This window comes from Lemur catta, chromosome 12 (genome assembly GCF_020740605.2).
Source record: "Lemur catta isolate mLemCat1 chromosome 12, mLemCat1.pri, whole genome shotgun sequence".
Lineage (NCBI taxonomy): Eukaryota > Metazoa > Chordata > Mammalia > Primates > Lemuridae > Lemur > Lemur catta.
Window position 1 is genome coordinate 86,407,315 of NC_059139.1, and position 16,730 is coordinate 86,424,044.

The 16,730-nt window shown below is 38.4% G+C and overlaps 1 protein-coding gene and 1 pseudogene across 2 annotated transcripts in view; one reads left to right on the top strand and one right to left on the bottom strand.

Annotated features, from left to right (window-relative positions):
- The window catches only part of SNX2 (sorting nexin 2), a 58,345-nt gene that overhangs the window by 2,487 nt on the left and 39,128 nt on the right, over positions 1-16,730 (top strand). The window lies entirely within an intron of this gene.
- LOC123648532 lies at positions 9,553-11,736 on the bottom strand (annotated as a pseudogene).

The following is a 16,730-nucleotide window of genomic DNA, read 5'->3' on the forward strand; positions in this document are numbered from 1 at the left end:
TTCCTGAGGACAGTGCTTGTGGTCCGTGAACAACACTGAGCTGCAAGCCCTAGGTGATTCTGTTGTAGGTCACCTGTCTTAAATATTTATTACCTAGAAAAATATTTATTACCTAAACCGTAAATTGAAAGAAGACATACTAATGAATGTTTTTTATCAAAAGTAAGCCAGAGTTTGTTTTATTATATTATTCACGTAGAAACTTTTTCATTTGAGGGAATTTTATTTGGGGGGATCAATTAAAATATATCTAAGTGAAAATCAAATTATAAATAGTTTCAATGGCATAACTGTTAAGCTTATAATGCCTAGGCATTAGTATATCTGCATGCTTATGTCTAATTTTTTTGCTTCCATTATTTTTAATTGTCACATGATGTACATATGAGGTACAGTGTGAAATTTTCATACATGTTTACAATGTGTAATGATCAAATCAGAGTAATTAGCTTATCCATCACCTCAAACATTTATCATTTCTTTGTGTTGGTAACATTCAAAGTCTGCTCATCTAACTATTTGAAAATATACAATAAATTGTTGTTAATTATAGTCCCCCTAAGGTGTTCTAGAACACTAGAACTTATTCTTCCTATCTAGCTTTAATTTTGTGTCCACTCACCTCTGGCCATCCTCCTACCCTTCCCAGCCTCTGGTAATCACTATTCTACTCTCTACCTCTATTAGATCAACTTTTTTAGCTTCTGTATTTGAATGAGAACATACAAGATTTGTCTTTATGTGCCTGGCTTATTTCACTTTTTTTTTTTTTTTGAAACAGAGTCTTGCTCTATTGCCTGGGCTAGAGTGGCGTAGCCTCAGGCTAGCTCACAGCAACCTAAACTCCTGGGCTCAAGCAATCCTTCTGCCTCAGCCTCCCGAGTAGCTGGGACTACAGGCATGCACCACCATGCCCGGCTAATTTTTTTTCCATATATTTTTAGTTGTCCCTCTAATTTCTTTCTATTTCAAGTAGAGACGGGGTCTCACTCTTACTCAGGCTGGTCTTGAACTCCTGACCTTGAGCAATCCTCCGGCTTTGGCCTCTCAGAGTGCTAGGATTACAGGCGTGAGCCACCACGCCCGGCCTGGCTTATTTCACTTAACATAATGTCCTCCAAGCTCATCCATATTGCCACTGATGACAGGATTTCGTTCTTTTTTATGGCTGAATAGTATTCCATTGTGTATGTATACCACATTTTCTTTAGCCATTCAACTGTTGAGAGACACTTAGTTAATTCCATATCTTGGCTATTGTGAATATTGCTGCAATAAACATGGAAGTGCAGATATCTCCAGTATCCTGATTTCCTTTGGATATATACCCACTAGTGGAATTGCTGGATCATATGGTAGTTCTAGTTTTAGTTTTTTGAGGAACCTCCATACTGTTTTCTATAATTGCTGTACTAGTTCTATTCCCACCAACAGCATGTAAGAGTTCCACTTTTTCCACATCCTTGCCAGCATTTGTTATTTTTTTTCTTCTTGATAATAGCCATTCTAACTTGGGTGAGATGGTATCCCATTGTGGTTTTGATTTGCATTTCCCTGATGATTAGGATATTGAGCATTTTTCTTCTTGTGTGTATACATTTTTATCCCAACATTAAACTCTTCCTTTCAAAATTAGTAACAGTCATATAAATCTATATTCAGTAAATAAAACATATTTCAAACCCACAACTGTATGTTTCTGTTGTGACTATGAAACAAGAAAGTGGTCTGGGCTGGGGGCAGGGAAGGGAATGAGATGAGAAAGAATCTGGCCAAAGCTTGTTCTTTTATGGTACCTGAGAGGTAAGGCTTTAAATTATTTGTGAATACTGTTTTTTTTCCTTAAATGATATGACCCTATACTTAAAGGTGCTTGACTTTTAAGCACCTTTTTCAATGAACTAGTACACAGAACCTTTAAAAAAAAAAGTCAGGAATTTTTATTATATACCTGGTTATTTTTTAAAAACAGCTTTATTGAGATATAATTCACATGCCACAGGTTGCCTATTTAATGTGTACAATTTAATGGTTTTTAGTATATTCTCAGATACACAACCATCACCACAGTTTTAGAACATTTTCATTGCCTCAAAAAGAAATGCTCTATTCTTTAGCAATCACTCCCTGCCCATTTCCCCATCCCATCTGCCCCCAAATCTGAGCAACTGTTAATCTAATTTCTGTCTCTATAGATTTTCATATTCTGGACTTTATATGAATGGAATCATGTCATGTGGTTTTTTTTGACTGGTTTGTTTCACTTAGCACAGTGGTTTCATGATTGATGAGTTGGTTGCTCTTTTAACAGTCTGAGGTTAAAGACCTGAAGAAGGAAAGTGCAAATAATAAAGGAGAGAAGAGAATTAATGTAATACTAGATTAAAAGATAGCATTTGTAGACTTAACTGCCTCTCTTCAGGTGATTCTTAGAGGAAGGAATTACAGTTTTATTTCATTTGGGGATATATTACTGAAGATAAGATCAGGCAGTTAGGAATGCTGGATGGGTTAGAGCTAGATGTAGATTTGGGAGTCCGTCATAAACTTATTTAATGATAATGCTTCACCAGGCTCTGTGTGGAAATCTATCTAGTCCCTACTTTCGTGGAGTGTATGAACCAACAAGTCAATATAATAAAACTGTGTGAACAAATCATACCTGCAATACCAGTTGATACATGTGTGATTGAAATATGCACAAGGTGCAGAAATAGTATAGAAGACTGGAGTGATTTAATTGCATAGAGATGATGTTTGAGACACCAAAAGTGGTTGACATTGTCAAGTGAGAGTAAGTAGAAAAAGACAAGACTGCTTTTGATAAAGAGGAACTGAAAACAAGTTCCAGCAGAAGTGAGTGTATATAACTTGTTTTTTTAATTCTGTTTTTTTCTTCCTTCCTTCCTTCCTTCCTTCCTTCCTTCCTTCTTCCTTCCTTCCTTCCTTCCTTCCTTCCTTCCTTTTTCTTTCCTTCTTTCTTTTCTTTTCTTTTCTTTTCTTTTCTTTTCTTTTCTTTTCTTTTCTTTTCTTTTCTTTTCTTTTCTTTTCTTTTCTTTTCTTTTCTTTCTTTTTTTTTTGAGGCAGGGTCTCGCTCTGTCACCCAGATTGGAGTGCAGTGGTGCTGTCATAGTTCACTACAGCCTCCAGCACAGGCGATCCTCCTGGCTCAGCCTCTGATGTAGCTGGGACTACAGGAGCACACCACCACTCCTGGCTAGTTTTTTTTTTATTGTTATTATTTTATTTTTTAATTTTTAATACAGTCAAGGTCTTGCTATATTGCCCAGGCTGGTCTTGAATTCCTGGGCTCAAGTGATCCTCCTGCCTTGGCCTCCCAAAGTGCTGTGATTACAGGTGTGAGCCAGCCACCATGCCCAGCCTTAATTCTATTTTCTAATCTTTAGGTAGGCCTTGAACTTTAAATGTGCTAACTTTTTAAAAATTTCATTATGAATTACTCATATTTCAGAGGGAAAAAAACATTTTGTGAACAGGTATTTAAAGGCAGTAAACATGGGAAATTACTAGAAAGAGATTCATGAAAAAGCATAACTCTAGTTGACGACTTTCCCTTGAAACCATTAAGTTTAAGAATTTTAGAATGAATGATCTTTAGATCCTATAAAAATATGTTATTTTTTGAAGTTACTTGAGACAGAGATTCTCAACTTTTTTTGAAGTGTTTTTCTTGAACAAAATTTGTCTTTTTTTTTTTTTTTGGAGATAGAATCTCGCTCTGTTGCCTGGGCTAGAGTGCTGTGGCATCAGCCTAGCTCACAGCAACCTCAAACTCCTGGGCTCAAGGGATCCTCCTGCCTCAGCCTCCTGAGTAGCTAGAACTATAGGCGTGTGCCACCATGCCTGGCTAATTTTTTCTATTTTTAGCAGAGATGGGGTCTTGCTCTTGCTCAGGCTGGTCTTGAACTCCTGAGCTCAAGGGATCCTTTCACCTCAGCCTTCCAGAGTGCTAGGATTACAGGCGTGAGCCACCACACCCATCCTGTTTTTTATTATTTTGAGAAAGGTCTTGCTTTATCGCCCAGGCTGGAGTGTGATGGTGCAATCATAGCTCACTGTAACCTTGAACTCCTGGGCTCAAGCAATCAATCCTCCTGCTTCTGCTTCCTGAGTAGCTAGGACTACAGGTGCAAGCCTCCATGGCCAGCTTAGTTTTTTATTTTTTTGTAGAGGTGGAGTCTCACTGTGTTGGCCGGGCTGCTCTTGGACTCCTAACCTGAAGTGATTCTCCCACCCAGCACTATAATCCCTAGTGCTGGGATTACAGGCATGAGCCACTGCACCCTGCCATCTTTAATGTTAATTTTACAAATATCCACTTTTCTGTGAAATTGGACACCTGTGTTTCTTTCCTCTCATAGTTTTTGGTTGATGTAAAATTTAATTTAGTAAAGTTCGCTACCGTCTCAGTCAAGATACAGAACTTGCTTCCATTACCTCAGCCAATTCTCTCACGTTGCCCTTTGTAGTTAACTTCTCCCATTCCCAGCCTCTGACACCACTGACCTATTTGTCTATAGTTTTGTCTTTTCCAGAATGTCATATAAATGAAATTATACATTATGAAACTTTGAGTTTGACTTCTTTAACTTAGCATAAAGCATTTGAGATTCTTGAAGGTTGTTTAATGTATCATGAATACATTCCTTTTTATTGCTTAATTTAGTATTACATTGTGTATGTATAACACAATTGTTTATCTCTTCATCAGTTGAGGGACATTTCAGTTATTTCCAGTTTTTGGTATTTGTGAACGTAGTAATATAAACGTTTACTTGTAGGCTTTTGCATGAGCACAAGTTTTCAATTTGGAGGATAAATACTTTTAGAAGTACAGTGGCTAGGTTGTATGGCAAATATAAGCTTCACTTTGTAAGAAACTGCCAAACTATTTTCCAAAGTGGCTGTACCAGCCAGGCGTGGTGGCTCACACCTGTCATCCTAGCACTCTGGGAGGCCGAGGCAGGTGGATCGCTCGAGGTCAGGAGTTCGAGACCAGCCTGAGCAAGAGCGAGACCCTGTCTCTACTAAAAATAGAAAGAAATTATCTGGCCAACTAAAAATATATATACAAAAAATTAGCCGGGCATGGTGGCACATGCCTGTAGTCCCAACTACTCGGGAGGCTGAGGCAGTAGGATCGCTTAAGCCCAGGAGTTTGAGGTTGCTGTGAGCTAGGCTGATGCCACAGCACTCTAGTCCAGGCAATAGAGTGAGACTCTGTCTCAAAAAAAAAAAAGGTAATATTTAAAATTCATTACATCCTAATTCCTTTATTAAATGTTACTATTATCTCTGCTCTTGAGGTTATTTGTGTCTCTTGTGTCTATATGGTGGAAAGTACATGTCTTCCCAACTCCACAGTTCTCCATCTTCCAAATGGAGGATGTGATTATATGAAAGAAATCAGCAAAAGCTAAAAATCTGGGTCTCTTTTCCACAGATCTGGTTGTTGAACATTTACCAGCACACCACTGATTTTTAGCCATTCTAACAGATGTATATTGTTATCTCATTGTAGTTCTAATATATATATTCCCTGATGATTAATGATGCTGAATATGTTTTCATGTACATATTCACCATCTGAATGTTATCTTTTTTGGTGACATGTCATTTCACATCTTTTGCCCATTTAAAAAATCGAATTTCTTTATTGAATTTTGAGAATTCTTCATGAATTCTGAATATTTTTTCTCAGTCTGTGACTTGTCCTTTTGTTCTGTCTTTCACAGAGCAGAAGTTTATAATTTTGGTAAAGTTATCCTTTTTTTTTTTTTTAAAGGGATAGTGTCTCTCTATGTCACTCAGGCCAGAGTGCAGTAGTATAATCATAGCTCACTGCAGCCTCAAACTCCTAGGCTCAAGTAATCCTTCTGCCTCAGCCTCTGGAATAGCTGAAACTACAGGCGCCTGTCACCACACCTGGCTGTTTTTTTCCATTTTTTGCAGAGATGGGGTCTCATTCCTCCTCAGGTTAGTCTCTAACTCCTGGCCTTAAGTGATGCTCCTGCGTTGGCCTCCCAAAATGCAAGGATTACAGGTCTGAGCCACTACACCCCTGACCTCTTCCTTTCTTTCCTTTTTTCCTTTCTTCCTTTTTCTTTCTTCTTCTTCTTCTTTTGTTTTTTGAGACAGAGTCTCGCTTTTTTGCCCAGGCTAGAGTGCAGTGGCCCAATCATTGCTCACTGCAGCCTTACACTTCTGGGCTCAAGCCATCCTCTTGCTTCTCTTTCCAATTTTTATGCATTTCTTCATTTGCTTTAATGCACTAGCCAGGACCAGTAATATAATATTGAATAGATATGGTGATAGTGAATTTCCTTTCCTTTTTCATGATCATAGGAGGAAAATATTCTTTCTCTCTTTTTTTATTTTTTCAAAATTAAAAAATTTAATTTTTATCTCTTTTCTAATTTTTTCTTTTTTTTACAACCCAGTTCCACAAATGATCTCTTTTATATATGATGTTACATGTAAGGTTTTTGTTGCTGGATAAACTTCATCAGATTAAAGAAGTTCTCTTCTATACCTAGTTTTCTGAGAGCTTTTGTCCATGAGTTGGTATTAATTTTGACAAGTGGTTTTTCTGCATCTATATGATCATACAGTTTTCTTCTTTATTGATAAGGTAGATTATATTGATTGATTTTTCAAATGTTGAATCAACCATGCATTCCTGAGATAAACCCCACACAGTTATAATGTATTTATCCTTTTTATATATTGCTGGATTTAATTTGCTAGCATTTTGTTTAGGCTGTTGTGTCTGTGTTCATGACAGACGTGTGTGTAGTTTTCTTTTTCTTGTAATGTCTTTATTTGGTTTTGGTATCAGAAATGCTGGCTTCATTAAATGATTTGGGGAGTGTTTCTGCCTCTTCTACATTCTTGAAGAGGTTGTATGGAATTAGTCTTATGTCTTCCTGAAATGTTGATAGGGTTTACTAGTGAAGTCATCTGAACTGTAGTTTTGTTTTTTGAAAGACTTTTAGCTGTAAAGTCAATTATGTATGTATGTATTTATTTATTTAAATTTAGTTGGGGTTTTTTTGTTTGTTTGTTTTGTTTTGTTTTGTTTTTTGAGATAGTCTCACTTTTGCCTGGGTGAGTGCCGGGACATCAGCCTAGCTCACAGCAACCTCAACCTCCTGAGTAGCTATGACTACAGGCAAATGCCACCATGCCCGGCTGATTTTTTCTGTTTGTAGTAGAGATGGGGTCTCACTCTTGCTCAGGCTGGTCTTGAACTCCTGAGCTCAAGCTATCCTCCCACCTCGGCTAGGATTACAGGCGTGACAATTTTTTAAATAGATACAGGACTATTTCTTCTTAATGAACTTTGGTAGCATGTATTTTTTAACGTATTTGTCCATTCAGTCTCAGTTACGAAATTAATGGGCATAAGGTTTTTCATAATACTCATTTATCATGCTATTTTATTTTTGTGGAATCTGTGGTGATACTCCTCCCTTTTCATTCCTGATATTGGTAATTTAGGTCTTTTGTTTGTTTGTTTATATATTAATCTGGCTGGCCGGGCGCGGTGGCTCACGCCTGTAATCCTAGCTCTGGGAGGCCGAGGCGGGTGGATCGCTCGAGGTCAGGAGTTCGAGACCAGCCTGAGCAAGAGTGAGACCCCGTCTCTACTAAAAATAGAAAGAAATTATCTGGCCAACTAAAAAATATATATACAAAAAAAAAAATTAGCCGGGCATGGTGGCTCATGCCTGTAGTCCCAGCTACTAGGGAGGCTGAGGCAGTAGGATCGCTTAAGCCCAGGAGTTTGAGGTTGCTGTGAGCTAGGCTGATGCCACGGCACTCACTCTAGCCCGGGCAACAAAGTGACACTCTGTCTCAAAAAAAAAAAAAAAAAAAAAAAAAAAATCTGGCTGGAGGTGTATTATTTTGTTAGGATCTTTTTAAAGAATCAGTTTTTGCTTTCATTGATTTTTTTTTTCCTGTTGTTTCTGTTTTGAATTTCATTGATTTCTACTCTTTATTTCCTTTCTTTTGCTTGCTTTGTTTAATTTGCTCTTTAGTTTCTTATCGTATAAGCCTGGATCATTGATTTGGGACTTTCTTTCCATAGTATTAGTATTTTTTTTTTTTTTTTTGAGACAGAGTCTCGCTCTGTTGCCTGGACTAGCGTGCTGTGGCGTCAGCCCAGCTCACAGCAACCTCAAACTCCTGGCCTTAAGCAATCCTCCTGCCTCAGCCTCCTGAGTAGCTGGGACTACAGGCATGTGCCACCATGCCCGGCTAGTTTTTTTTTTTATATATATATTTTTAGCTGTACAGATCATTTCTTTCTATTTTTTTTTTTTTCTTTTTAGTAGAGATGGGGTCTCGCTCTTGCTCAGGCTGGTCTCGAACTCCTGACCTTGAGCAATCCTCCCGCCTCGGCCTCCCAGAGTGCTAGGATTACAGGCATGAGCCACCGTGCCCGACCTACCCATCATTTCTTGAAATATTTTTTCATTTTTTCTGCACTGCTCTCTTTCTGCCTCTGTTTCTAGGACTCCAATGAGATGAATGTTAAACTTGTTTATGTTGTTTCATAGGTCCCTGAGGTTCTATTCTTTTTTTTTCAATTTTTTTCTTTGTTATTCAGATTGAATACTTTCTGTTGATCTACAAGTTTACTGACTTATCTCAAGAACTGTAAAGGGTTGAAATTTTACCCTTTTTGTACACTAACAAATTAACTTGTTTTATGGTTGCCAGAAGACATGATAAAGGACTGTATTTCTCAGAGCACAGCGAGCAGCGTGAGTATCATGTTTGTGCCAGTTTCCCTTGCCCTTCATATCCCAGAGGGTTGAGGTGAATGGGCCCACGTGGATGTTGCACCTGTGTTTGATTTGTGTCACAGCTGAGGAACCCAAGCCAAGGGAACCAAAGTCATTTATAGTAGGTATTGTCTCCCTATTCTTTGCACTGGAGGGGAGACATTATCTTTATTATACTGCACAGTAAACAAACCTGGTCTTTGCTTGAAAAAGAGACACTTACCTCTCTCTCCCAAGGTTGTTCACCATAGTAATCGTTCATGAAGATAGTCCAGAAGAGGAGAGTAAATGTCTCTGCTTGCAATATATACTAAAACATGAGAAACCCCTGGAAAAGTTATATACCGTCTGAGTCTCTTCTATGTTAATGTGCAGCCTAGGTAAGCCCATGATTTTTGTAGATTCATTTATAGGATTAAGAAATCCTCTTCTCTGTTTGTCTGTTCTCCAGGATTCCCTACTTCCCACTCTTCACCTCCCAGGGACCTCTCTTTCCAGTTTCTCTGGCTAGAAACATAAGCTTCCCTCAGAGTTGTAGCTGCCTGTACCATCATGTGATTTTGCCAGCTTGAGTCAGCCTTGCAGAAAAGCAGTAAAAGAAAGAAGAGAAAATACTAATGAGGATTTCTACCCCTTTCTCTTCAGACTACTGGTCCCCCTTTCCTGGTTCTCTGAACAGAGAATTAGATTTTCTCTTTTTTTTTTTTCTTTAATATTTAATGACCAAAACAAAAAATATCTAAAACCACAGCTTCTGGAAGAACCACTTGTTACTGCCCACTTGTACCTCTCTTCAAGCTTGACCTTGGCCTCCCATTGGGCCTTATGTTTAAGAGCAGGATCTCTGAAGACATCCTTATTGATGACAGTTTTGTCCAAGGGGATATCCACAGAGTACCTTGTGGGCATGAGGTGATTGTAGTTATAAACTTTCCCAAAAGACTTGAACTTTGACCACTTGGTGATCATCTTCTTGCCCGAGGCAGCTGTCACTTTGTGGAGGTAGTGATCAATCCAGCTATCAGAGCATGGCTGTAGGGACAGTCTGAGGTGCCATCATCAGTGTTCTTCACAATGACAGTTTTGCATCCAGAGTAGCATCCAGCTAGTATCAGCATCATTTTCCTGGGTTTCGTAAATTTGCCTATTTCAACAGCAACCAGCTGGGCCTACAGCAGAAAGGAAGAAAGGACACTTCCCTTTCTTGGGGTTTTTGATGTCAGCATTTTCATCACTGCCATTGTCATGCAGTGAAGCCACTGGATCTGGCTTCGGGGCAGGGCCAGGAAAGAAAATGGGGGAAAGAAAGAAAAAGGGAAGGGTTTTCCACCCATATTTTCTAGGTTACAGGGGCCCCAAAGTTATGGCCAGAAAGACAAGAGATTTTTTTGGAGTTATTGCTGCCCACATCCATAGTTGTACGTAGTCCTGCAGTTGGCACCATCCTTAGGAAAAGCTGAAACAGAAAACAAAACAAAACAAAAATGGCAAAACAGATCCTTGTAAGGATCATTTTTCACATTTTGGCTCCCTGTCCAATCTGCCTGCTGTTATTTATTTTATGTTGTTGCTTTTTGTATTCTATCCAGCCAGAGTTTTTAGTGTCTGTTAGGGAAAAAGAGAGAGAGCGAGAGCAAGAGACAGAGAGAGACTGTAGTGGGCCTTTTTGATTTTGGTTGGAATCCAAAACACAACTTTTTAATTGAAAACCTTAAAATATTTCATTAAGAAAAAAACCTCTTGCACAGTACTAAGTGATGGTATGGGGGAATAAAAGAATATTCCTTTATTAAGACTACCGATGTCTTCTCAGTTGCATACCTTTTTTTTTTAAGACAAGTTTTTTCTGTTTGTTTGTTTTGTTTTTTTAGAGACAGAGTTTTACTCTGTTGCTCTGGGTTGTGTGCGGTGGAGTCATTGTAGCCGAACTTCTGGGCTCAGGTGATCTCCTGCCTCAGCCTCCTGAGTAGCTGGGACTACAGATGGGCGCCATGACACCTGGCTAATTTGTCTATTTTTAGTAGAGATGGGGTCTTTCTCTTGCTCAGCCTGGTCTTAAACTCCTGAGCTCAAGCAGTCCTCCCACCTCGGCATGACAGAGTGCTAGGATTACAGGCATGAGCCATGTGCCTGGCCTTCAGTTGCATATCTTGGACAACTGTGCTTGTGATGACACAGAACCTGTACTCCAGGCACAGAAGCTATCAGTGTTCCTTTCCACCATAACTTTCTCCTTTGCTGGTCACTCTCCACACTTCTTTCCATCCATTGGAAGACAGCTCTTCTTGTACTCACGAGGAACCTGGAAAACATGGAGAGGCAGGGACAGAGATAAGTAGGTCCTTACAGCCTTTAGTGAATGACTGCTGAGCAGTAAGGCATAGCACTCCAAGCTGTTGATAGATGGATGCCCAAAGGAAGTGTATTCCTCATAGCCTCTCTGTAGTGGTATGAGTGCTGTCCCAGCAGCCTCTACTGAAGTTGCCCGCTACCCACGTCATTCCCATTCTACACTCTACTCTTGGGCTCTGGTCTGTGAGGCAAAAGGGTTTTGTTATATAAACATGTTGTTAGTTTTTCTTTCTCTAATTCTGGTGTCAGAACACTATGATATTAGCATTGTATGAACATTCAGTTATAATAATACATTATAGATTGCAGATAGTTTACTTGTATAATAGCTGGGTTCTGTATTGCAATCTTTACTTCAACAGTCATACCTATTTTAAAGAATTTAAGAGGGAAAAATAGTCTCTTTTAGTTATTCAGATATTACTATTTTTGTTGCTTTTCTTTCATTCAAGCTTCCCTCTTATTTGTCTTCAACATAAATAATTTCCTTTAGCATTTCTTTTAGAGTAGATCTGTTGGTGATGAGTGCTCTTATTTGTATTTCCATCTGAAAACTTTATCTCACCTTCATTCCTGAAGGATACTTTTGCTATTTATAGATTTCTGGGTCAATAGATCTTTCTTTCGGCATTTTGAAAGTGTTCTGCCACTGTTTTTTTTATAGCCTTCATGATTTTTGATGAGAAATCCACAGTCATTTGAATTGGTATTCCCCTATAAAAATAGGTTCTTTTTCTCTAACTGCTTACTTTTTTTCCCCTGTATCTTTCATTTTCAACAGTTTGTTGATAATGTGTGTAGGCATAGTATTCTTTGATACTATCTTTGTTGGAGTTTGCTGAGCTTCTTGAATCTATAAATTTACGTCTTTCACCAAATTTGGGGAATTTCAGCCACTGTTTCTTTAAATACTTATGCAGCAGTTTTTCATCCTTCCTTCTGGAACTCCAGTGACATGAATTTGTTAGACTTTTTGATATTGTCGCTTAGGTGCCTAAGGCTTTGTTCATTTTTTTCAACTTCTTTTCTCAGAAGTTATCTTTATTATTCAGATTAGATATTTTCAATGGATTTATTTTCAAGTTCGCAGATTCTTTCATCTTCATTCTGTTATTGAGCTCATCCTGTAAACTTTTTATTGCTGATTATTTTTTTCAGTTCTAAGATTTTCAGGGTTTTTTTTTTTTTGGTAGCTTCTGTTTCTTTTCTGATAGCTGTCTTTTCATTCATTTCAAGCATGTTTACCTTTACCTCATAAAGCATAGTTAGAAATGCTTTTAAAAGTTTTTTAAAAGTTGTTTTTGCTAATACATCCAACATCTAGATTATTTTGGGGGTGGCATCTGTTGATTGTTTTTTCCCTTAATATCTGATCACATTTTCTGGGTTCTTTTTTATGACAAATAATTTTGGACTGTATCTTAGACATTTCAAGTACAATATTATGTAGACTCTGCATCCTATTATAATTCTCTGAAGCATGTTGGGGTTTTTTTTATTTTTTATTTTGTCAGGCAATCAATTTGCTTAGGTTCAGACTACAAATTCTGTTTTGCCTTCTGTAGTCAGTAGTTCTAATCTCAGTTCAGTTTTCAAAGTCTGTCCTGTGCATGCACCGCTCACCACTCAAAGCTTAGTCTGGAACTTTGGCAATGACCTAAATATCAGTTCAGCTCTCAAAAGTCTTTGAGAATTGCTATGCTGTTTGGGCCTATTGCTGCACGTACGGTGCTCAGAGTTGAGCCTGAGACGTGCACACATTCATTCACAGAATTAGGGGATCCCCTTCTCATAGTTTTTTGTCTGGGATTTTCTCCACATTCTTCAGGCTATAAGACCCCCTTTTCTGAGATCCTGTGGCCGGAAAGATTGGGTTTATTTTGGAATTTTATCTACCTGTGCTGTTGCTCCTCTAGTGCAGCTCCATGCCTGGTGCTTGCTCTTGGCAAATCCACAGGAGAAAAGAGGGAAAAAACAGGAATTTATTCATACACACATACTGTTCAGCTCACAGGACACCTTTTATCTGAGTCATCTGGCCGCAAAGATGATGTTTCTAATAGAGTTTTTAGCTGCCTGTGCCAGTACACCATTGGGCAGGTCTGTGACTGTGGCCTACTTTTAGGACAAAACTATTAGAGAAAAGAGGAAAAAAATAGACTCACTGCCTTTTACAGTCTGTTTGAATTTGTTTGCTTTTCAGATTCCTTAGTAATTTTTATATTTTGTCTGTAGGCTTTAGCTGTAATCAGAGGGAAAGAAAGACTCTAGTAGACTTACCACATGTATTAGTTATCGTTGCTGTGTAACAAATTGCTCCAAAACTTAGCAACTTAAAACAACAGACATATCTCACACAGTTTTTAAGGGTTGGAGAATCCAGGAGCAGCTTATCTATGTATTCTGGTTGACGATTCTTCATATAATCATAGTCAAGATTTCAGTCAGGTCTGCAGTCATCTGAAGGCTGGGGAAGATCCACTTCTAAGCTTGCTTACATGGCTATTGAGGGAACCTTCAGATCCTTTCCACCTAGGCCTCTCTATAGACTGCTCAGCGTCTGGCAACCCGTTTTCTCCATGACTGAGTTGTCGGACAGAAAGGGCAAGCACAGGACTACCCAAGATGGAAGACATCATTTACAAATGATGCCAAGTAGTGGCTCATGCCTGTAATCCTAGCACTCTGGGAGACCAAGGTGGGAGATTGCTTGAACTCAGGAGTTCAAGACCAACCTGAACAAGAGCAAGACCCCATTTCCACTAAAAATAGAAAAATTAGCCGGGCGTCATGGTGCAAGTCTGTAATCTTAGCTACAGGAGGCTGAGGCAGGAGGATCGCTTGAGCCTAGGAGTTTAAGGTTGTAGTGAGCTATGATGATGCCATTGCACTCTACCCAGGGCAACAGAGTGAGACTCTGTTTCAAACAACAACAAAAAAGTTTCCAAATGAGCAATTGAATGGTCACATTATCTTTCCAACAGATTTGACATAATAATATGTGACTATTAATGCTGATTAAATATAGTATCTACTTTTTATACCCGTAATTGAAACTAATACCCATAATTTCATGTTCTTTGAATTTGTGCTTTTTAACCCTTTTTTTTTCTTTCAAGCTCGTGATGTAAAACAGCAAATGTGCTTTTTCTTTAACATGAGAATGTAGTAGTCAGAAGGGAATGGCTACTTGGAATCAGGCTGTTGTAGAAGGTAGAGATTAGAATTGAACCTCAGGGATCATTTAATCTACTCATAATAGGAAACTAAACTTGATTTGTTCAGAGTCCAAGTAAATTCACTGGTTTGTTCAGCCTTACTGTAGCTCATCATTGTTGTAACTAAAGTGCAGATTCTTTGATTTCCTTTAATTTTAATGTATTTGTGAAGCTCTTTAATTCATAGCTCTTGAATCCATTTCCACTACTGTTCCTTCACAGTTTATCTAGATTAATAGTTTGCTAATCTGTTTTAATTTCCACACATTTGCTAGCTTCCATTCTAATCTCAGTGCTGCTTCTAGAATGTTCTTTTAGAATCCGGCATAATTTTCTCCCTACAAAGACTTCTGTGTCTCCTCATTGTTTTCACAGTAAAGTCTAAAATCTTTAGCAAGCTTTACAAGACCCTTCATCATCTAGCCCCTCGTAATTCTTTACTTCAACTCTTAGAAAATAAAGATAGGAAGAAAAAAAATTAAAATCACCACATTCAACCACGTAGAGATGATCACTGTTACACAGTTTTCCTCTTTTTTTTTTTTTTGTAGCATACTTTTTTGTGTAAAATAGGGAATGAATTTAGTATACAATTGTCCCTCATCCCTCTATGGGGGTTGGGAGCATTGGTTCCAGGACCACGCATGAATACCAAAATCCATGCAGTGCATACTTAAGTCCTTCGATGGGCCCTGCAAACCCACATATGTAAAAAGTTGAATTTCTATATAATGTGGGTGATCCACCCACATACTGTAGTTTTTATCTGCATTTGGTTGAAAATATCAACCTTAATAACAAGATTGAGGCAATATGATTAAGTATTGAGTTTATTTGAGTGGAAAGTTTGAGCATGGCCACCTGGGAAGATACAAACTCCAAAAAGATGGAGTCAGTGCTCTGAAGTAGAGAGGTTTAAGGGTCATTTATATAGGCAAGATCCGGGAAGGTTGAACATTTTCCATACAAGGTTAGTGCATAGTTACAGAATTTGATAGGTTAAAGGGAATGTTTCTTTTTGGGGAAGGGTATATTTAACATTCCGCATTAAAGATGTAATAGTCAAGAGGTCTTTTATCTCAGGCACCATCTGGTCTGAGCCAGGAACAGGAAAATAAGGAAGGAGATTAATCTATAATACCAGGTCAGTAATTACGAGGTTATGCTCTGTGACTTGATCTCCAAAGGTAACCTTCCTCACGGCCTAACAACTTTTAGAAACCCAAAATAAACAGACTATTTGTTTTCTTTCTCTCACACACGCGTGCAGACACACACACACACACACACACACACACACACACGTATATATAAGTGGACCCACACAGTTCACACCGGTGTTGTTCAAGGGTCCACTGTATACTATATGGTACTTTTTTCCATTTACCTTTAAAGCATATTTTCCCATATTGTTAAGTAGTGTTGGCAATAGTGCTTTTTTAAAATGTCTGTATGATGTTTCTTCATGAGTTTTAATAGAATTTAATTTTAAACCATTCTCCTTTCATTAGATTAGTGGGTATTTTTAGCATACACAATAAATATCCTTATTCCTAACTTTTGGTCTGTATCTCTATTTCCTAAGACTAGAGCCACAGCAGAAATTTTAAAAAGACTTTAGTGCTTTTTGACTTTTCAGAAAAACGGAACTGATTTACACATTTGTTAGTAGTATCTAAGTTGGCAATCTCAATAACTTTGTTAAAATCGCATATTAAATGTTTTTAAATCTTTGCTTATTTTATAGGCAAATTTTTATTTATTTATTTATTTATTTATTTATTTATTTATTTATTTATTTATTTATTTATTTATTTATTTGAGGTAGGGTCTCGCTTGGTTGCCCAGGCTAGAGTGGGTGCCATGGTGTCAGCCTAGCTCACAGCAACCTCAAACTCCCGGGCTCAAGTGAGCCTCCTGCCTCAGCCTCCCGGGTAGCTGGGACTACAGGCATGCGCCACCATGCCCGGCTAATATTTTCTATATATATTTTTAGTTGTCTGGCTAATTTCTTCCTATTTTTAGTAGAGATGAGGTCTCACTCTTGCTCAGGCTAGTCTTGAACTCCTGTCCTCAAGCGATCCTCCTGCCTCGGCCTCCCAGAGTGCTAGGATTACAGGCGTGAGCCACCGCGCCCGGCCTATAGGCAAAATTTTATATTTTGTTTTCATGTGCAGTTGGCCCTTGAACAATGAGAGGGTTAGGGGAACCTACCCCCTTGTGCAGTTGAAAATCCAAGTATAACTTTTGCCTCCCCTTAAAGCTTTACTAACAGCGTGCTGTTGACCAGAAGCCTTACTGATAATGGAAACAGTCTATCACCCCATAGACTAGTATGTATATATAT